Source organism: Mesoplodon mirus, assembly GCF_964341445.2.
Source record: "Mesoplodon mirus genome assembly, chromosome: 7".
NCBI lineage: Eukaryota > Metazoa > Chordata > Mammalia > Artiodactyla > Ziphiidae > Mesoplodon > Mesoplodon mirus.
In genome coordinates, this window is record NC_138983.1 from 17839381 (window position 1) to 17863067 (window position 23687).

The following is a 23687-nucleotide window of genomic DNA, read 5'->3' on the forward strand; positions in this document are numbered from 1 at the left end:
ATAGCTTTTCATCATTTAGAATTTTTATTTGATGCTTATTGGAAGAACTCATTTCCCTATTTCTCACAAATAGGGAAATATAAGTAAAATAAATTGTTAAGATGTTCCTAAAACTTCATATTCAGAGTCCAGCTCTTTAAAATTAGCTTTTCTGGATTGTATCATCTGCTGTGCCATTGACAACATTGGTGATAGAGCATGTCTTCAAAAAAAACGATGCTCTACTGTGGCCTTCAAAATTTTACTCTAATGTAGTGGTACCATTCTCAAGTCTGCGTGCAAACTCATGGCCCCGACTGCATCAGATGTCACTGGAAGTTAAGAAATTTATGAGATATAACAGACCCACAGCTAACATCATACTTAATGGTGAAAAGCTGAAAGCATTCCCTTTAAGATCAGAAGCAAGACAAGGATTCCCACTCTCGCCACTTTTATTCAACATAGTTTTGGAAGTCCTAGCTACAGCAGTCAGAGAAGAAAAGGAAATAAAAGGAATCCAAATTGGAAAGGAAGAAGTAAAACTGTCACTGTTTGCAGAAAACATGATATTATACATAGAAAATCCTAAAGGTGCCACCAGAAACTACTAGAGCTCATCAATGAACCTGGTAAATCTGTAGGATCCAAAATTAATATACAGAAATCTGTTGCATTTCTATATACCAACAATGAAAGGGCAGAAGGAGAAATTAAGGAAACAATCCCATTTACCATTGCATCAGAAAGACTAAAATACCCAGGAATAAACCTACCTAAGGAGGCAAAAGACCTGTTCTCTGAAAACTATAAGATGCTGATGAAAAAAATTGAAGACCACACAAACGGATGGAAAGATATAGTATGTTCTTGGATTAGAAGAATTAATATTGTTAAAATGACCATACTACCCAAGGCAATCTATAGATTCAGTGCAATCCCTCTCAAATTACCAATGGCATTTTTCATAGGACTAGAACAAAATTTTTAAAAATTTGTATGGAAACACAAAAGACCCTGAATAGCCAAAATAATCTTGAGAAAGAAGAATGGAGCTGGAGGAATAAGGCTCCCTGACTTCAGACTATACTACAAAGCTACAGTAATCAAAATAGTATGGTACTGGCACAAAAACAGACACCTTGATGAACAAAACAGGACAGAAAGCTCAGAAGTAAACCCACGCACTTATGGTCAATTAATCTATGATGAAGGAGACAAGAATATACAATGGAGAAAAGACAATCTCTTCAATAAACAGTGCTGGGAAAACTGGACAGCTACATGTAAAAGAATGAAATTAGAACATTCTCTAACACTGTATAAAAAATAAACTCAAAATGGATTAAAGACCTAAATGTAAGACCAGACACTGTAAAACTCCTAGAGGAAACATAGGCAGAACACTCTTTGATGTAAATCACAGCAATATTTTTTGGATCCATCTCCTAGAGTAATGGAAATGAAAACAAAAATAAACAAAGGGGACCTAATTAAACTTAGAAGCTTTTGCACAGCAAAGGGAACCATAAATTAAATGAAAAGACAACCTACAGAATGGGAGGAAAAAGACAACCTACAGAATGGGAGAAAATATTTGCAAATGAAGCGACCAACAAGGGGGTAAATTCCAAAATATACAAGCAACTTATGTATCTCAATATCAAAAAAACAAACAACTCAATCAAAAAATGAGCAGAAGACCTAAATAGACCAATTCTACAAAGACATGCAGATGACCAGTAGGCACATGAAAAATGTTCAACATTGTTAATTATTAGAGAAATACAAATCAAAACTACAATGAGGTATCACCTCACACTAGTCAGAATGGCCATCATCAGCAAGTCTACAAATAATAAATGCTGGAGAGGGTGTGGAGAAAAGGGAACACTCCTACACTGTTGGTGAGAAAGTAAATTTGTATAGCCACTATGGAGAACAGTATGGAGGTTCCTTAAAAAACTAAAAATAGAGTTACCATATGATCCAGAAATCCCACTCCTGGATATATATCTGGACAAAACTCTAACTCATAAAGATACATGCATTCCTATGTTCATAGCAGCACTCTTCACAATAGCCAAGGCAAGGAAGCAACCTAAAGGTTCATCAACAGCTGAATGGATAAAGAAGACATGGTGCGCATATATATATATATATATATATATATATATATATTTATATATATAATGGAATATTATTCAGCCATAAAAAACAATGAAATAATGCCATTTGCAGCAACATGGATGGGCCTACAGATGATCATACTAAGTGAAGTAAGTCAGTCAGAAAAAGACAAATATCACCTGATATCACTTATGTGCGGAATCTAAAAAAAAATTGATATAAACAGAAATAGACTCACAGACATAGAAAACAAACTTATGGTTACTAAAGGGGAAAGGAGAGGGAGGGATAAATGTGGAATTTGGGATTAACAGATACTGACTACTATATGTAAAATAGATAAACAACAAGGACCTACTGTATATAGGTCCACAGAGAACTATACTCGATATCTTATAATAGCCTATAATGGAAAATAATCTGAAAAAGAATAGATATATATGTATAATTGAATCACTTTACTGTATACCAGAAACATTGTAAATCAAATATACTTCAATAAAAAAATAATTTTTTAAAAAGAAAGAAATTTATGTGATATAGAGATGTTAAGTCTGGGAAAATGTGAATTCTGGAATCTATTAAATATGATTTGTCTTGGAGAAGAAGGTGAGTTTCAGAGGAGTGGGAGAACCAAAGGTATGGAGCTTGGTGGATGTGAAACACACAAGACTGCAGGAAGAGACTGAAGTCTTCACAGTTCTGAAAAGGACTGCCTGTACTCCCCTAAGTTGTGGTCCATATGAAGCTACTGCAACCTTAAGATAAGTTTCTCTTAAACTTAAAAAAAAAATTGGGCTCTTTTTTCCTCCTATAATTAAACAATCCATGACTAAGGTATCCTGAAGAAGTTCATGCCTAGTGGAGAATATGAACATGTAAACAGAGACAATTACAACGGTGCATGGTTTGTGCTATGAAGAAGATTATGTATGAAGTCCTGTGGGAGACCACAGGGTGAGTGGATTTGTATTCACCTTCCCGTCATTTCTGAGCTGGGGACCAGCTTCATTCAAATAGCTTACAAATGATGCTCATTATGACGCAGAGTGTGCAGAAGTGAACTGATAGTGTTCCACTGTAGAATTCTAAACAAGCTGTCAACTAAGGCATATGCTGGTTGGTCATTGCTGTTTTGGGAACTCAGCCCAGGCTCCTTTTTTGTGATTGTATTATTGTTTTGCAAGGTCCTACATTTTTCTGGCCATACCCAATCTTTTTCTTTTTCTTTTCATACCCAATCTCTTTGTATGTTTTGCTCTCCTGCTGGAGCTCACCCTCCACCTTGTCAAGATCTTTCTTCGCTGTGTTAAACAAAGCTGTGCACTTTCCATCCTTCTGTCTTTGTTGCTGCCTTCCATGTATTCTCTCTCTGTGCAGTTCAAAGTCACCTTTTTAGTCCCAGTTCAGTTCCTCCTCTTTCAAGAAGCTTTCCCTGATTATACCAGTCCAACCCATAGCTTCCTTCTCTTAACAATTCTTATATCCAAACTATGCTTAGTTGTTTTAATGTGACGTGTTATTTCCCTCAACTAGGTTGTCCATTCTTGGAGCTTGGGGACTATATTTTAATACTTTTGTTCAGCAACTATATACTGAGTTATGTGTTTAAGTGCTAGATAGTGAGCTCAGTGATGTGAAATAAACATGGTCTAGAAGATGAGAAAAAGATATTTTATTAAACACGTACAGGTAAAAAATGGTATAAATGGAGGCAGTATTAAGAAAAATAGGGATCAAGATCTGTGGGGGATTAGAAGAGGAAGAGCTTCCTTCCAGTTGGGAATATGAGAGGAAGATTTTCTGATGTGGCAGTGATTGTATTGGTCCTTGAAAGATGGGTAGGATGTGGACAGACGGAGAATGCAGTGGAGGTGGGAATTCCAATGCACCTCAGAGTTGATACATGCAGTGACCATTTGCCTAGGGCTGGTGTTGATAAACTTTTTCTGCAAAGGTCTAGATAGTTAAGTATTTTAGGCTTCCCAGACCGTATGGTCTCTGTGTCAACTACTCAGTTCTCAATCCATTGTAGTATGGATGCAACCATAGGCTATATGTAAATGAGTAGACATGGCTGTGTTATAATAAAATTTTAGTTACAGGCAGTGGTATAACTGATTCACTTTGTTATAAAGCGGAAACTAATACACCATTGTGAAGCAATTATACTCCAATAAAGTTGTAAAAAAAAAAAAAAAGAAAGGTTTATAGACAAGAGTCCCGCCAGGGACTTGCCCTGGACCATACGTATGTGTGACAGGGACCCAGTGGTTGCTCCCTGGTCCCTGCTGATGACCCGGCCCTGCCCTCGGCCGGCAGCCCTGGACATCTGGCTCCAGCCCAGCATCTGACCAGGGCCCCCGGTGCCCGGCCTCCTGAAGGTGATGCTGGCTACACTGGGGGAACCGCATGTTGTCATTTCCATTTTTCTCAATTTTGAGTCTTAAAGTCTCAGGTACAGGCAGGCCCCAAGTGGCCAATTCTCCCTCAGCTGATCAGCGACAGGGACAAAGATCACCCAGGAGAGCAGGTCCCTCCTGTTGTCTGGGGCCCCCAGAGACAAGCAGGCCCCCAGGCGCTGGGTCTCCCTGTGGTGACCCCTCTCTCGGAACATAGTTTAACCGGGGCAGGTGACACGGCATGGGGTCCAGCGGGCCAGTCCCCTGCCTCCATGCAGGGCTGCACCTGAACAGACTGCACCGTCGGCCGCGTCCTCGCAAGCGCCGCACACGACCCCCCCGCACCCAACCCCATGCAGCCTGGGGAGCCCGCCCTCCACCTGGCTCTGGCATGGGACCCCTGCCTGCTCCTCACGGGCCAGCTCAGGCCCTCGTGGCCCACCAGCGGTCACTCCACCTCTCCCCACCACGCCCGCCCCTTCTCTGGTCTCTCCTACCAGACTGAGGCCCTTACCAAACACCCATACAAAAATTAACTTAAAATGGATCAAAGACCTAATACTATAAGACTCTTAGGAAAAAGCATAGGGCAAAAGCTGCCTGACACTGGGGTTGGCATTGACTTCTTGGATAAGACACCAAAGGTACAGGCAACAAAAGAAAAAACAAACTGGATTTCATGAAAATTTTAAACTTTTGTGCACCAAAAGACAGTATCAGCAGGTAAAAAGGCAATCCATGGAATGGAAGAAAACATCTGCAAATTGTATACCTAATGAGGGATTAATACCTAGAATATAGAGAAAACTCCTAAAATTCAACAAAAAACCCAACCTGATTCAAAACTGGGCAAAGGACTTGAATGGACATTTATTCAATGAAGATGCATGAATAGCCAATAAGAACATGAAAGATGTTCATCACTAATTACTAGAGAAATGCAAACAAAACCACACTAAGATACCACCTCATACCTATAAGGATAGCTACTGTTGAAAAAATCCCAGAAAACAGTGAATACTGATGAGACATGAAGAAATTGGAACACTTGCGCCCTGTTGATGGGAAGGTAAAATGGTGCAGCTACTATAGAAAACAGTATGGAGGTTTCTCACAAAAATAAAAACAGATCTACAACATGACCCAGTAATTCCACCTCTGGGTACATACCCAAAAGAATTGAAAGCAGGGTCTCAAAGCAATTTTTGTACACCCATGTTCCATTATCCACAATAGCTAAGAAGCGGAAGCAACTCAAGTGTCCACTGACAGACAAATGAACAAACAAAATGTGATAAGAACATACAAGGGAATGTTATTCAGCCTTAAAAAGGAAGGAAATTCTGACACCTGCCACAACATGCATGAGCCTTGGGGACATTATGCTCAGTGAAACAGGCCCGGCACAAAAGGACAAATACCGTAGGATTCTAATTACGTAAGGTCCTTAGAGCAGTCAAGTCCATAGGGACAGAAAGTAGATGGTGCCAGGGGCTGGGGAGCTGTTGCTCAATAGGGTCAGAGTCTCAGTTTGGGAAGATGAAAAGGTTCTGGAGATGATGGTGGTCATGGTCGCACAACAATGTGAATGTACTTAATGCCACTAAACTGTACCATTTAAAAATAGAAAAAAAAAAAAAAAACAGGCAGTGGTCCAGAGCATACAATGCATGCTGTAGTTTGCCAACCCTTTGTTTAGGGTGTTACATGATTGAATATGTAATTGAATGTATAACAACCTCATCAATGCTCAAAATTAATAAAAACTAGAAATAATTTACTGAAATGCTGACAGTAGTTGTCTTTGATTACGGAGAACAAATAACATTTTGTTCTTCTGTCTACTTTTTGATTTTTCCAGACATTTTATGAGGACCATGAATTAATTTTTAGTGAGAACATGCAAACTTTATTTACAGAATTAAAGTATAGACATTGGGCATAACCTAGACCTTGGCACATAGATGTTCAGGGCATACTTGAGCTTGGCTGATCAGTACCATTTCTGCAAGTATCACCCCTACTGCTAAAGAAACTGTTGTCCTTGGAATGCCAGCTTAGATACAACAGACAAGCTTGGATCAAAACCAGGCTGTTTCTTCTGCTGCCCTCTGTCATCAGCTCCACAGAGCGATTATGTTGTTCAAGAAACATTATAGCAAAAGGCTGCCTAGGCGGAAGCTAAATTGATTTTGATTCCACCCTTAACCCTCTTTTTTGTGGTCTCTAAAGGGAGCCCAGGGTTTTTAAAGCACTCTGTGTGACATGCTGCCAAGTCAGATAGGAGATGGAATAATTGTAGACTTAGCCTTCACCTCAGATCACAGCAATGTCAATGAACTATGGTCAAACAACAACAGTTGTCTGATTATAAGTGAGCTTAGGAAGCAGACGTTAGGCTTTAAATTCTAAGATGGAAGTGCTGCTAATGCTGAGAACTATGACTTCTTAAATACCTTCACTGTGCTTTACTTTGCATGTTTCCTTGACTTTCAAAACAACGTTTCAAGATAGGTATGACTATCCCCATTTTACAGGTAGGGAAATTGAGGTTCAGAGACTTATAGTGATTTGCTCAAGGTTATAACTTTATGTATGTGGTAAAGTCAAGATATGAACCCAGATCTGCCTGATTGCAAAGGCTGCTCTTTCTACTTTACTGCTTTGCTTCCTCTTAGCCTTACTTTTTCTCCCATACTGCAAGAGACGCATACCCACAGTTGAATCTCAAAGTGGCATTGACATGCTAGAGCAGTCTTCTCTAAAGTCTCCCTGCCTAGGGAAGAGAGCATATGATAAGCTAAATAACTATAGATAGCACATGACAAATCACATATGTTTGGAGGGCAGGATTCAAAGGCATTTGATTGAGCTTAATTAAATTTAGGCTGTGGGCAACAGAAATAAATTCTTTAGGAGAAAATGATAGAATACCTCTCATGTTTTTTTTTTTTAAACCAATAGTACTGCCAGTTTTCAGACAATAGTATCAAGGCCCCATAAAGAATGATAATGGCTAAAGAAAATTTTATGAGTTGAAGAAAACCTTGAGGTGTGCTTTGTAATAAGATTGTCTTAGTTTAGGTTCAAACTTTTCCAGTTACTATGTGTATGTGTTGTATTAGGGTTCTCCAGAGGAACATAACCATTAGGATATATATATATATATGTATATACATGTACATGAGAGACAAGGAGAGAAAGAGAGAGAGTCTCTAAGGAATTGGGTTATATGATTGTGGGGCATGGCAAGTCTGAATTCTACTGGGCAGGCCAGCAGACTGGAGACCCAGGGAAGAGTTGATATTGCAGCCCAAGTCTGCAGGCAGTCTGGAGGCAGAATTCTATCTTCCTTCAGGGATCTCAGTCTATTTTCTCTTAATACCTTCAGTTGATTAGATGAGCCCTCCCTCCATTGTGGTGAATTAATCTGCTTGACTCAAACTCTACTGATTTAAATGTTAATATCATCTAAAAAATACTTTCACAGCAACACCTAGACTGATGTTTGACCAGGTATCTGGGCACTATAGCATAGCCAAGTTGACACGTAAAACTAATCATCACACTATATAAACATCCACAAGAATTTAAGCGCTCAAATCTTGTATCCTCACCTGTTGAATGGGAATGTATGGGAATGCAATGTAAGGATTGCTGTGAGGCTTGAATGAACGAATGCATACACATTTCAGAGTGCTAGCACCTTGTAAGTGCTCAGTAGATTGTAGCTAACATTATTATTGTTATTAATATTATTATTTTATCTTTTTGCCACCCTTTTTCAAATTTGGAAGCAACAAGAGTTTTTCTCTAACATCAGGCTGGATTAAACTTCTGCGTTTAGAAGTCATAAGAATTTTTATTTGATCTGTAAGTGCTCTGCGCCTAGAGTATCTCCACAACTTGGGTTTCTCTTTCTGCCTGAAGCCTTCTATTTTATTTTCCTGGATGGTCTGTAATTTATTCTGTTATTTATTAGTGTGTACCCAGGATCCCCTGCTCTGAACCAAAGATTTCTTTTCTTTTTTATTGATATATAATTGACCTACAATATTATATTAGCTTCAGGGGTCTGACAGAGTGACTTGTGATTTTTGTACATTATGAAAGGATCATCGTGATAAGTCTAGTTATCATCCATCATCCTACAACAGTATTACAATCTTATTGACTGTATTCCCTATACTGTATATTACCCACCCGTGGTGACTTATGTATTTTGTAACTGAGCTTTGTACCTCTTAATCCCCTTTCCCTATTTTTCCCATTCCCCATCCTCCTCCCCTCGGGCAACAACCAGTTTGTACTCTGTATCAGTGAGTTTGTTTCTGTTTTATGTTTGTTCATTTGTTTTGTTTTTCAGATTCCAAATATAAGTGAAATATGGTATTTGTCTTTCTCTGTTTGACTTATTTCACTTGTAATAATACTCTCTGGGTCCATCCATGTTGTTGCAAATGGCAAGATGTGATTCTTTTTATGACTAATATTCCCTTGTGTGTGTGTGTATATATATATATATATATATATATATATATATATATATATATACCACATCTTCTTTATCCATTCATCTATTGATGGACACTTAGGTTGCTTCTGTATCTTGGTTACTGTAAATAATGTTGCAATGAACATAGGGGTGCATATATCTTTTCAAATAAGGTTTTGTTTTCTTCATGTAAGTACCCAAAAGTGTAATTGCTGGATTGTATGGTAGTTCTATTCTTAATTTTTTGAGGAAACTTCACACTGTTTTCTACAGTGGCTGCACCAATTTACATTCCCACCAACAGTGCACAAGTGTTCACTTCTCTCCACACCCTCGCCAACACTTGTTATTTCTTGTCTTTTTTATAATAGCCATTCTGACAGGTGTGAGGTGATGTATCATTGTGGTTTTGATTTGCATTTCCCTGATGATTAGTGCTGTTGAGCAGCTTTTCATGTGCCTGTTGGCCATCTGTATGTCTTCTTTGGAAAAATGGCTATTCAGGTCCTCTGCCCATTTTTTAATTGGATTGTTTTTTTATATTGAGTTGTATGAATTCTTTACATTTTAGCTAATATTTTTGCAGTGAGATTACAAATTTTTCTCATTAAAATCTTAAGAAACATGGAGAATTTTATGCATTGCTCATATCCCTTAAAATGCCCTCTTTCTATTGTGAGGAGACATTGAAAATTACCATTTATTAAATCTGAAATAAACAGAGCCCAGAGAGGTCAAGGGTGGAATGATTGGCTCTAGGTCAAACCACAAGTCAAGCAGAAATAGTTCAGGGTTTTCAGCCTCTGTAGGGCACTTCCCATTAGACTGTCATCATTTATCATGTTCCGTTTTCTTACAGATGGAGCTGTTTCCTCAGGGTATTTTCCAAGAAATTCACACATAAATCCCAGTAGTGAAGTGAGGCTCCTTTCACTAATATCTGAAATGTCAAAGCAGTTGGAATGTTCAGAAGGTCAAACATTCTCAAAGTTGAGAGTGATTTTGGTCTCTGTGCTTTAATTAAAAGGATATGTTGTTAATGTTACCAACCCTACCGAGAATGTCTCCAACAAGGGTCCTTCTGCCTGCTGTCAATTGAATGAGACCGAGTTTGGTTCGGAGCAAAGGAAAGTTTTATTCTTTGATCAAAGAGTGGAGAGATGGAGCTCACAGACTAGGGTGCATGCTCTCCCTGAAAGGCCGTGGTCAGGGTTGCTTTACTGGGTTCTTGTCAGCGGGGAGGGGGCAGAGTAGAGCCGCTCACGCTCCAGATCACAGCGCAGGCGTAGCGTCTCTGCACCGCCATCTTTAATTGCAGTGTCGTGGGCCGTGCTTCGCTATACGGTCCAAGCTGAGGCGTAAACTGAGGTGTTTGTTGGGCGCGGCAGTTTCGCACTAGGAACGCCGGTCTGAAGTGCCGGGAGCAAGGCCTCTGCAAGCCACACCCTGTGAACGAGTGAAACTAGACCAAGCATCAAGGAAAAAAAAAGGTTAGACTTTATTTTGTTACCCAGATTCTATTTTTATTTCCTGGGAATTGTTAATGGGCTCTGTCAGTGGCATTAAGGGACCAGTTAACTGACTTGTTGTGATGACGAAGAAGATTATAGTGGTTTAAAGTGTGGGCTGTGGGGCTTCCCTGGTGGCGCAGTGGTTGAGAGTCAGCCTGCCGATGTGGGGGACGCGGGTTCGTGCCCTAGTCCAGGAGGGTCCCACGTGCCGCGGAGCGCCTGGGCCCGTGAGCCATGGCCGCTGAGCCTCGCGTCCGGAGCCTGTGCTCCGCAACGGGAGAGGCCACAACAGTGAGAGGCCCGCGTACCGCAAAAAAAAAAAAAAAAAAAGTGTGGGCTGTGGAGCCAGAGTGCTGAGGTTCAAATCCTGGCTGTGTGACTTTTCGGCTGTGCCGTCTTGGGCAAGTTACCTCACATCTGTTTCCTGAGATATAACGATGGTGAGAACATTACAGTACTTCTCTCATAGGCACTGTGCTGGTACTAAAACAGTGCATGGGAGGTAGTCATTGTTCACTACTTTGTTTATTTTCATCATCATTGCCACTGCAACCACCACTACTCAGGTAGTATTTTCCATATATAGTGTCTCTCAAGCCTGGGTTTTTGCCCTCCAGAGTTTACAATTTAAAACAGAATATGAATTAACAAGGCCCTCTTGTTTGGAAGCAGCAAAATTCCAACTCAATCCAATTCAAAACTGGTTTAAGGCAAAAGGGGGATTTACAGGCTTGCTTATAATCAGAAACCCAAATCCCTTCAGGATTCTCTTTTCCTCCTCAATCTCCATTTTTTCCTCTGTACACCAGCTTTATTTTCTTAGCCTGGCTTATCCCTGGCGTGGAGGACATGCTCTCCAGAAGCTTTGCTTTTATGTATTTATACTTTCATGACCAGAGTGGAAAAGGCACTTTCATACTAGCTTCACCTTGAAAAATCCCAAGGAAGCATTGTGACTGGCTGGTCACTGGCCCAGAGGGGTGACTGGCCTAATGTAGGTCATGTACCAATTCCTGTAGTGGGGACAGGCCCTATTTCCACTAAAGAATTATAGAAATTATCAAATGGAAAAGGGCCTTAAAAGTCATGTTTCCCCAGCATTGTCCAAAACTCAACTTGTATAGAATTGTTCCTTTTGGTCTGATGTTGATATTGCGTAGTGATGTAGTTCTTACCCTATTTTCTGCTTCACCCCACTTACACGTTTATTACATTTTTGAAGGATGTGTGGTGATTTTCTACTAGGAGATAGTTGAAGGGTCTGAGAGTTTTTGGAGGCAGGGCTGTATATGTGTAATTTAAGAAGGCCTCTTTGGGTTCCTGGTTCACACTTTGGCTGGGAGTTGAGGAGATAGTTGGGGTGGGGATGAGGTGCCTCCTTCCTCAGCATTCCCAGATTGAGAACTGCTAAGGTAGACTCTCCAAATACAATGATTTTAATGCAGACCAACTGGGAGAAGGCAAATGAGGGTCAGTGGAAAGTGTAAACTATGAACTGTATTATAAGACATGCCATTTTGCAACTTAACTATATAATTTTAAAAATTAATATCAAGTATAGTGTTTCCAGATAGACCTTCTGAAGAATCAGCACTAACAAAGCTATAAACCTTTACAAAGATTGTGAAAGTTGTTTGTAAAGAGTGCTATTAAATAATTAAAACACTTATATTCTTTAGCAGGCTAAACATTTTCTCTGAGATTTTGTTTAAACTTTAAATTTGCCAAACAAAAGAATTTTGAAGAAACTAATGCTGAGTGAAGCCTTAAGACCAAGCTGGAAAGAATTTGAGACAAGCATTTTTGTAGGTGATTGGAGGAAGGGGGCCAGGGACTTCATGTTTTAGTATTTAAAATTTCACTTAATCCATGTGTTTTTAGTATCGTACTTTAACCTCACTTGTGCCAAGTGACCCCAAGTTCAGAATGTTTTTGACTTAACCTCCTCAGAGAGTAATCCCTAGTTTTCTATAGGAATGGTAGTGAGGTTTGAGAGTGATCCAAACAGTTTTCCTTCTGAACTATATATACCTACTCTTTCAGAGTTAGGTGGCGTTTCTTATTCTCAAACATTTCTGAGATTTTGTAGCATGAACCCTCTACTTCTAAGGCTTCCCAGAGCCAGCTTAAATTTTAGATTTATTTGGGTTACAAGAAACTACTACATGCCAGTTTACTTTCCATCTTCCACAAGATGTATCCTCTCCTATAACCTTTGCCTCTGTGGGTCTTTGATTTAAAAATCACTTTACTGTCTTTTTAGTGATGATAACTAGAAGTTGTAACCAGCTTCTTTCATTTAGCAGTATAGTTTGAAAATATTTTCATGTATTTGGATATTCTTCGATAATGTGGTTTAATAGCTATACAGAATTTATAATTGGGGTAAACTATAATCATTTAGTTACTATATTTTAATGTATATTTATATTTAAATAAATATAAATATGTATATTTATTTTATGTATATATATTGTTCTCATTTTTATGATTATGAAAATAATGTGATAAAAATCCTTGTGACTGCATCTTTGTGCATCTGATTATGTCCTTGGGATAAAATATGACCCTTGAAAACATTTGGTACATGTGTGGGAGTGAGTGTATTTATCCATGCTCTTGAATCCCCCAGGGACACTCAATCATTCTCCTGCCAGTTGAAGAATCTGGACGAGAGTTTTAGAATCATGGCTCTGTCAGGCTGTCATGAAATCATTTTAGATCTGTTTGGACTTATATTTTAATGATAAACTCTTTTTATGGGGTGAGAGAACTCACAAGTTTTCAGAAAATAAATCATGCTGTTGACGTTTAGAGATGCAGCCCCGAAGTCTTTTTTTTTTAAACAGTCTTATTAAGATAAAATTGATGTACAAAAAACTGCACACGTTTAAAGTATACAATTTGATGAGTTTGGACATATGCATTCACTCCTTGTTGTTGTTAACTATAGGTACTATGTTGCCCCAGATCTTTTGATGTACTTTAGAAAATTGGAAAGCCCTAATTAAGGAATCAGAGGTGGTGGTCATGTTAATAAAGTAGGTAGGATCAATGAACAGCTGCCCTCAATCTAACTCAAACTTTATTGACATGAACTCAGAGGTGTTTGCATTCATTCATTCATCCATCGTTTTTTTTTTTTTTTTTTTTTTTTTTTGCTGTACGCGGGCCTCTCACTGCTGTGGCCTCTCCCGTTGCGGAGCACAGGCTCCGGACACACAGGCTCCGCGGCCATGGCTCGCGGGCCCAGCCGCTCCGCGGCATGTGGGATCCTCCGGGATCGGGGCACGAACCCGTGTCCCCTGCATCGGCAGGCGGACTCTCAACCACTGCGCCACCAGGGAAGCCCTCATCCATCGTTTTTAATCAACAATTTCGTACTGAGTATTTGCCATGTGACAGGCACTGTTCTAGGAGCAAGATCTATAAAAGTGAATAAAACAGGCCTGGTCTGTATTTTCATAGAGTGTATTATTTAACCATAGAGAAGTTGGCAAGTGGAAGGAATTCTAGCAGACAGAGAATAAGAATTCATAGCATATGGGTAAGATTCCAGAGAGAACTACCTTATCATGTTAGAGAATTCATTTGTCAGGTGCTACTATGAGCCAAAGACTGTGCTAAGTGCTCCAAAATCTAGTGAAACACTTCAAAGAAGACTATGAATCAGGTATTATCATCTACTTTTTTAGAAGGGGAAATAGACTGAGAGTTTAAGAAAATTTTTCAAGGCCCATGATTAACAAGTGGCATAGTCAGGTTCACCCTGATTGACGCCAAGACTATACTTGAACCTGCACTGCCTCCCCATCAACCCCAATGTGTAAGAAATTAGAAAGGGTCCAAACATATGAAATCCACTGGAAGAGTCATGCCTCACACAAACTTATTTTGCAGGTGCCTGAAGTTACCTCTTGACTGCAGTGAGATTTTATAATGTAAACACAACTTTCTAAATGAGCCCAACAAAGACCAGATTTTTAAAAAAATTTTTTTAATTTTTGTTTTTTTAACATCTTTATTGGAGTATAACTGCTTTACAATGGTGTATTAGTTTCTGCTGTATAACAAAGTGAATTAGCTATACATATACATATATCCCCATATCTCCTCCCTCTTGTGTACTTTGTGACCACCTAGAGGGGTGGGATAGGGAGGGTGGGAGGGAGACGCAAGAAGGAGAAGCCCAGATTTTTTATTGAACTTATACTCTGGCAAAGGCACATTGCTAGTCCTTGAAACTATGCCAAATTTAATAATTATGCCCGTTTTACAGATGAGAAACAGTTTTGGGGGAAAAAAGTAAACCTTTTCTTTCTTTCTTTTTTTCTTTTGTTTTCTTTTTTACCCCGAAGTCCCACAGAGAGGCGAGGTAGGATTTAGCCCCAGGTGTGTTTGGCCCCAAACTCATACCACCTTCAGCAAATTAGGATTGATGACTCAGGAAACACCTAACGATTCAAGGACCTTAGAAATGATAGAAAAAAAATCTGAAAGATTACGTTTATTGCATGATAGAGTTGCTATTCTTTATTTTGTCAGATAAGTGCAAATGGATGTGTTTCAACCCTTCATTATGCCTCCCGAAGCTTTTAAAATCCAGTCCCACATGTCACATTTATCAAGAAACTGAGAAAATAGAGTTTAGCTTATTTTACTATTAAGTACACCTGGCTCAAATTGAAAGTATTTGTCAGCAGGTCATTGTGACTTCAAAGTAGGGAGAGAAGACACTTTGAGAGAAGTACTGTTGTGGTGCTTAGAAATGTCATTAATATCTTGGATAGTAGAATGAGTGTGCTTATTAAATATCCCATTGACAGGAAGTTGGATGTGTTGGTTAATGCCTTGGAAAGAGGATTGAAATTGAAAATGACCTTAACAATTGGGAGAAGTGGGAAGATAGAAAAAGGGTGAAATTCAGTAGCTTGAAAAACTGACGGTAGAAAGAAACATCAATATGCTTCACTGTTTCATTAAATTTATCAAATGGAAGAATATCAGGGCTGTTGGCCCGTGGTGGTATGGCCGATAATGATGATGATTATTAAAAGTAACATCCCTAGTTTTCTAGGAGATAACAGTAGAAATCAGTGGAGGAATAATTAATTTTCATGCTTGTTTGAAAGTCTAGGTGATTTAAATGTTGGTACAAATTTGTCTTGAATGGCAGCATGTGACTGAATCATATTTAACCAGGTCCTTCTAGCTATGATACTTAAGTTGAATTCTTTATTCTTTTTTCCCCAGAGAAAGCTATGTATCTAAACACCAGGTTGTGGGAGAAGGAGAATCCATTTTAAGAATGGACTTTACAGGAAATGTAGGTTGGGGGTCCAAGGTTATGAGTAAGCCTCTTTTAAAACGTAAGGTGGCACATAATCTTAGTGTGTGATAATAAAGCAAAAATGGCAGTTCATACAGCACAACGATAAGCAATGGTGTGTACCAGGGTATTTCTGACAGGCTAAGTAATAATCTTCATTCATGATTGTCTTTCCTTTATATCCGTTTCTATCCATTGAGATATATAGCAGGTTCTGTTTTGTAACTGGTCAAGAAGGAAGAATTGTTTCTTTGGGAGGGGGCCAGGTTGGTAACAGAAGAGGACAGAATGATGTGTCAGTGTCTGTTTTGGGTCAGGACAGCTGGGTTGGCTTTGACATTCTATGGTTAGGAAAATTAGGACCAAAATATGATCAGATTTTTGTTAAGACCCTAAGCATAGGCAGAGGTTTATCAAGGCCTAATAACTAAGTTGGGCATAGAGTTTAAAAGGAAGACCTTCTCCCTCCCTTCTGTATGAAGCCCAGAAAGACTCTGGCACTCCAAAGATTAGATGAATTATCATTCAGAATGCTTTCAGTTTCAGATAACAGTAAAAGCCAACCCAAATGATTAAAGCAAAAAGTATGTCTGTTAGCTCTCTTAATAGAAATATTCTGGGCTATCTCTTCTAGCTTTAGGCATAGTTGTATTCAGAGGCTCAAATGAGGTCACCACCACTTGGTAATTTTCCAGCTCTCCAACTGGCTCTTCTCTGTATTGGCTCCCTACTCAGATTGGCTCCCTACTTAGTTTGACTCCTTTGTGATGGCAAGGTGGCTGCCAGAAATTGTAGCTTTTCATTTTAATCCCTTACTTTCATCTACAGTTATTACAAAGGTCTTGGGTCTCACTCTTGCTAGTCTGAAAGGGGTCACATGCTGTTATTGGCGTCAGTCCACCCAGACTACCCAGATTGACAATGATGGAGGCATGGTCACCAAGAGGACCATGAGGTACTATGACTAGAGGCATAAAACAGAAATATCAACAAACAAATGTCCACCAAAGACGTGAGCTTTGGAGGCATGTAAGGGCACCGCCCTTTGCATGCATATGAGACTTCACATGTTGGATCTGGGCTCCAGGGAACCAAGGCTTCCCCAAATGGCTCCTCAGGCAGGAACATGGACTAAAAGGAAGCAGAGGAGGAAGGAATGTTGTGGTGGGTATGCCTCACAAACTAAGATGTTTTCATGTGTCTCTTTAAGGTCTCCAAGAAAGAAGGGGGCTCAGGGCTCTTTGAGGAGAAATTATTTTTTGGCAGTTGGGTTAAAGGGGGCTGACACTGCAAGAAATTGATCATTGAAAGAAAATGTAGCTCTAGTTTGCATTTACAGGTTGATGAATTGCATAGAATTTGGATTACAACATAGTTCTTTTTGTGGAATTTAGTGTGAAATAAATTGAACATGTATGGATTAACCACTTGAAGAAGGAGAGTAGAAATAAGACCCAGAAAGCTATTTCCTTTCAAGAATTGTTGGTGAGATGATTTGATGACTATGTGAAATGATGCTAATTTTGACACTAAGACCTGGGATGATTTGCAAGTTCCTCATACTTGATCTAAAATTATTACAATAATAATAGCTCAAAGTTTATTGCTATGTACTAGGCACTGTTGTAAGCACTTTCCATGAATTATCTCAATCAGATTCTTGTGGTAACTCTAGGAGTAGATAGTATTGTTGTTACCATTTCATGATGGGGAAACTGGCATACAGACAGGTTAAATCCTATCTAGGACCAGGACCCCCATGGCTGGTAAGTAGCTGAGTCAAGATATAAACTCCAGGCTGTCTAATTTTAGCACTCAGACTCTTAATCAAGCCATGTGTTCTCTCTTAGAGAACAAAGGCAGGACTGCTGCTTGTGACATAATTCAGCTTAGGCTAGAATGGGGCAGGGGTTCATTCTTTGTCCTTCCCTCCCTCCCTTCCTTCCTTCCTTCCTTCCTTCCTTCCTTCCTCCCTCCCTCCCTCCCTTCCATCCTTCCTTCCTTCCTTCCTCCCTCCCTCCCTCCCTCCCTCCCTTCCTTCCTTCCTCCCTCCCTTCCTTCCTTCCTTCCTCCCTCCCTCCCTTCCTTTCTTCCTTTCTCTCTGCCTCCTTTCATTTCTTCTTTCCTCCCTTCCTTCCTTCCCTCCCTCCCTCCCTTCCTTCCTCCCTCCCTTCCTTCCTTCCTTCCTTCTTTCCTTCCTTCCTTCCTTTCTCTCTGCCTCCTTTCATTTCTTCTTTCCTTCCTTCCTTCCCTCCCTCCCTCCCTCCCACTTCCTTCCTTTCCATTCTCTTTCTCTTATTATTCATTGGCCTAAAAACTCTGGGCAATTCCTACACTGAAGGTATACCTCTCCCCTCCCCAGTTATGAAATAGATTTACTTGCTTGGATACCTACATATTTCAGAATTCTGGATGGGAAGTATAAAGGCTTATTCTTATATGAAATTAGAGTGACGTATTAATGTAGCATGAAATGGGATCTTGTTCAACTCCTGCCTTTTGAACTCTTGATGTATTTTGCTATTTTTCATTGGTGGTGGTACATGTTTCTCACTGTAACTCATTTTGGGGGGCACTTCAGGTGTGGAGACTAATGGGCACTTACAGCAGCCTGCCTGCATGTGTTCTAAACACAGATGCCTTTGGGCAATTGCTTGTGGAAAGAAGTGTCATTGTACTTAAAGGCTTTAAACTAGCACAGTATGACAGGTTTAATGAAAACTTTAACCTCGTCAAAGTGTCAAAGTTTCTTGTAAGGCATGAACAGAAGTCCTTTTAAAACCGCCTGGTCATCTGATGTCCAGAGATACGTCCCCTCAGTTTCAGACGTACACAAAACCTGTGTTTGCGTTTGGGAGCAGAGTAGGCTCTACAAGAAGAGTGAGGAGAATGGACTGCTGTTTTCTGTGTTTAACAGCATAAGTGGCATAAAAAGAAAGAGCAAAGCTGTGGGCATAGAAAATGTGCAAGAATAGCACAGCCATGTACCCTTAACTTAGAGTCACCAGTTGTTACCACTGTCTACTTTTCCTTCCTCCCTACTCTTTCTTTCTGTCTGCCTGTCTCCACACACAACACACATGTACACCACATACAATAATGTGTGTGTATGTTGAATCTTTGAGAGTACTTTGCCCATAAATGCTTTAACAACTACATCCTAAGGACAAAGACGTTCTCCTGCATAATCACGATGTGATGATCACATTCAGGAAGTTCAACAGTGATAATAATGTTTCCAATACACAATTTATATTCAAAATTTTCCAATTATCAATATTCTCTTTTATATTTTTCTTCTGATCCAGGATGCAACCAGAGGTCACACATGGCCATTTACTCATCATGCCTCTTTAATTTCCTTCAACTGAGAACAGTTCCCTAGCCTTTTATTATCTTTCTTGATTATGACTTTTTGAAGAGCCAAGGCTGGTTGTTGGCAGAACGTCTTTTGATTTGAATGCATCTGATGGTTTACTTAGGAGTTAATTATGGTTAAATAGGTTTTTTTTTAAACATCTTTATTGGAGTATAATTGCTTTACAATGGTGTGTTAGTTTCTGCTTTATAACAAAGTGAATCAGCTATACATATACATATATCCCCATATCTCCTCCCTCTTGCGTCTCCCTCCCACCCTCCTTATCCCACCCCTCTAGGTGGACACAAAGCACTGAGCTGATCTCCCTGTGCTATGCGGCTGCTTCCCACTAGCTATCTATTTTACATTTGGTAGTGTATATGTGTCCATGCTACTCTTCACTTTGTCCCAGCTTCCCCTTCCCCTTCCCCGTGTCCTCAAGTCCATTCTCTACATCCGTGTTTTTATTCCTGTCCTGCCCCTAGGTTCTTCAGAACCTTTTTTTTTTTTTTTAGATTCCACATATATGTGTTAACGTATGGTATTTGTTTTTCTCTTTCTGATTTACTTCACTCTGTATGACAGTCTAAGTCCATCCACCTCATGGTTAAATAGTTTTGACTGGAATATTCCATGGGTGATATTATCTCCTCCATCTCTGACATCTGAAGGTTTATAAGGTTCCTTTGCCCTGTTTTTGGTGATATTAAGTTTAACAACTTGGTTAAGATGGTGTCTGTTAGATTTCTCCATTACAAGTGTACCTTTTCCTAGTAGCTCAAGCTTTGAAGTCTGAGATACCTGATTTTGCATTTTGGCTCTGCCACTCACTAGTCATATAGAATTTGTCAAATTAGGCCATAACTCATCTTTCAGTTTTTTATGTCTAAAGTGGGGATAACCATACCTTCTTATATGGCTCTTGTAAGAATTAGACATTATGACACAGATATGTACCCAACAAATGGCAGTTATGGTCATTTTGCTATGAGTACAGTAGATCTGAGTTCAAATTCTATCTCTAAGGTACTTAGGTTTTTAAAGCTTTGGTTTGCTATTAATGTCAGGGAGATAATAGTAGTATCTATTTCAGAGGTCAGCAAACTTTCTCTAAAGGGCTAGGTAGTAGTTATTTTAGTCTTTGCAGGCCATATGGTCCATGTTGTGACTACTCAATTCTGCTATGGTAGTATAAAAACAGAGATAGATAATATATAATCAAATGGGTACACTGTGTTCCCAATACGCTATTTATGGACACTGAAATTTGAATTTCATATAATTTTCATGTCATGAAATGTTATTTTTCTTTTGAATTTTCCCCCTCAACTATTTAAAAACATAAAAAACATACTTAGCTTGCAGGCTGTACAAAAACAGGTGCAGGCAGCAGGTTGGCTTTGGTCCACAGATCATAATTTTCCAGAGCCTTATTTATTTCATTAAGAATGAAATACTATGTATTATGTAAAGTGCTTAATGCCTGGCACTGGCATTAAAGAAACTGTAACAATTCTTTGGTCAAACTTATACTATTTTCAATTGTGCTTAAAGCTTGTAGATTTTTAAAAAATCAAATGTGTAACAAATTGTAAAAAAAAAAAAAAATGACCACCAGTTACTTGCATCTCCCCACAGCAAGAGATTGAGTCTATTTTTTCTCATCCTTGAATGTGGGCTGTCTGGTGGCTTCTTTTAACCAATAAAATGTGTCAGAGGAGATGTTGGGCAGTTTCCAAGCCTAGGTAGCTATGGAAGTTTTGTAGCATTCACTTTTGTCAGAAAATTCTGAGATTCTATGCAGAAGCCTGTGCTACCCTGGTGATTATGAGACTCTGTGGAGAGAGGCCCCTGATGTCCCAGACATCTCAGCTTTACCACCTGAGGTTCAGGCCAGCTGACATTATATGAAGCAGAGATGAGTTATCCGAGGTGAGCCCTGATCAGATTGCCAACCCACAAAATCATGAGCAATTAAATAATTATTATTTTTAAATCACCTGGTTTTGGAGTCATTTGTTATGCCAGCAAAAGCTAACTATACGAGATGCTACTTGTATCAGAAAGGAAGGTATTGAAGGTTGCAATAAAGTCAGACACTTGAGCTGACTCTTTTCCTATTCAGTCTAGTTCAGACAGAGTCCTAAAAAGCAGAAAAGGACTAAGAGGAAGATATGCAGTGGGAGAAAAAGGCATTTCAGGGCATGAGAAGTGGACAGAGGTACATGCTGGCCAAAGTGAGCATCACTTTGTTACAAGTGTTTGAAAACTATAGGACTAATAGTGTAAGCAACTAGTAAGAAAAATATGGTCAAGATGAATAGTTCTAAATTTGAGTTAGCATTGGTCATACATTTCAGGCTATGAAAAGCATTGATAACCTAAATAGCCATATCTGACTTAAACTGTGAGTATGCTATGCATCTAGATCTTTTTTTTTCATTGCATTGTAGTCAAAAACTCAGACTAGGCATACATGGGAACTGTGACTGATATAAGGAGATGAGGGTATGGTGAAAGCAGAAGCATCACAGGTGCAGACTGGTACTTAGAGTATACCTTTGGAAGATAAGAACACATTGCAGCTTTCACCAGAGAGAGCACAATTCAAAGAACTGAAGCTCTAGAGAGAGTAGTTAAGGAATAAGTTTACTCTCCAGCCTCACTAACTCATGTTTACGTGATACGGCTCCAGCCTGCAAGTTGGAGTCCTTGAAGCTGACTCCAATTCCACATGGTCATCTCACTCTTAACTATGCCTGCTGCCATCTTGTTTATTCCATTGCTGAATCCCAGGGATTCTGTTTCTCTCATTTTAATGATTTATTATTTAGAAACATGCAAATCAATTCATTTATTTTTACCTTGAGCTCTTTACTTGTGAATTGTCAGTAAAATATTCTTTGTTACCTCTCAGGATCAGATACAGGGCTGGATTGGAGTCTGCTCGGTATTAGTGAATAGTAAGACATATTGCTGTTTATGTCGTCCATTCATGAAATAGATAATTACTGCTAAGCATCCTTCTGGATGCAAGAGATGGGGCAGTGATCACAGACTTTAGGAACTTTACAGTTTGTTATTTATTTTACAAATATTTATTCAACAACTTAGTACTATGTTTTAGTTCTCTAACTGGAGCTTCAGAATAGGTTTGAGACTTGGCTAAATGGCATAATATGTTAAGTTTCACGAAAATTTTTTTCTTTCTTCGTCCAGACAAGAAGAGATTTTTTTAAACAACTAAAGCCTAATCTATAATCAGCCATATTGGCAAAACTGCATAGATTTTCCTCAGAATCTTTCTTTTTTTAAATTATTTTTGCCCTCTCTCGTCCTTTCCAAGTGCCTCTGAACAGTTCTCCTCCTGCCATGTCTGAAATGTAAGAGAGATAGCCAGTCTAATTCTATCTATAAAGCCATTTCCCTGCATTCCCCTTAGACTTTATGCAGCAATATAAATCTCAGATAATGTGTCCAGGTTAACAGAGTTACTTAAAAGAGCGTACAGTCAGTTGGCACATTTATTAATATAATATATAACAGGGCTGTAACTGTACAGTAACTTCTATTTAGTCAAAAAGGTGGGGAAAAAGTACTGCTGAGGTTTACGGGGCCGACTGTGGGCCTGCGAGGTGAGTTATGTACCCAGATAGCTCTTGTGTGTCATAAGCTGGAAGCTAGTAAACCATCTTTAAACTCTGCGGTGTCTCTCCTTTAGAAGAAATGAATTTATTGTTTCCTGGCTACTCTCAACAAAAAGTTTTCGGCCCACATGTGACACTAGGCAGGTCATTTAGGGAAAAGAAAAGGCTTTTTAGGTTGGACAGGAGCTGGTGGGATGTCAGCACCAAGGAAGTTGTAGATCATAAATTGTCATTTCCATTCTACAACAGTAAGTGTCCTTGGCTAGGTAAATTAGTGAGACAGTTAGCAGTTATTACAACACAGTGCTATACTGAAATGACCTGTTTGTGTATCTGCCTCCCTCCCTGCACTGTGAACCTTTTTTTTTTTAAAAAAATAAATATATTTATTTGTTTTTATTTTTGGCTGTGTTGGGTCTTCGTCGCTTTGCATGGGCTTTCTCTAGTTGCTGCGAGCAGGGACTACTCTTTGCTGTGGTGCGCGGGCCTCTCATTGCCTTGGCCTCACCCGCTGCAGAGCATGGGCTCTAGAGCGCAGGCTCAGCAATTGTGGCGCACAGGCCCAGTTGCTCCACGGCATGTGGGATCTTCCCGGGCCAGGGATCGAACCCGTGTTCCCTGCACTGGCAGGCAGACTCCCAACCCCTGTGCCACCAGGGAAGCCCTGGACTGTGAACCTTTTGAAGACGTGCACTGTTTCTTATTCATCTTTGTGTTTCCAGTGACTCAAGACATTTATGTACTTAAAAAAAAAAAAATCACTGTAACTATCCTAAGTCTGCTTTTTGTTTTCTTTCTCCCTCCCCACCCCGCCCCCCCGTGGTGACAGCTAC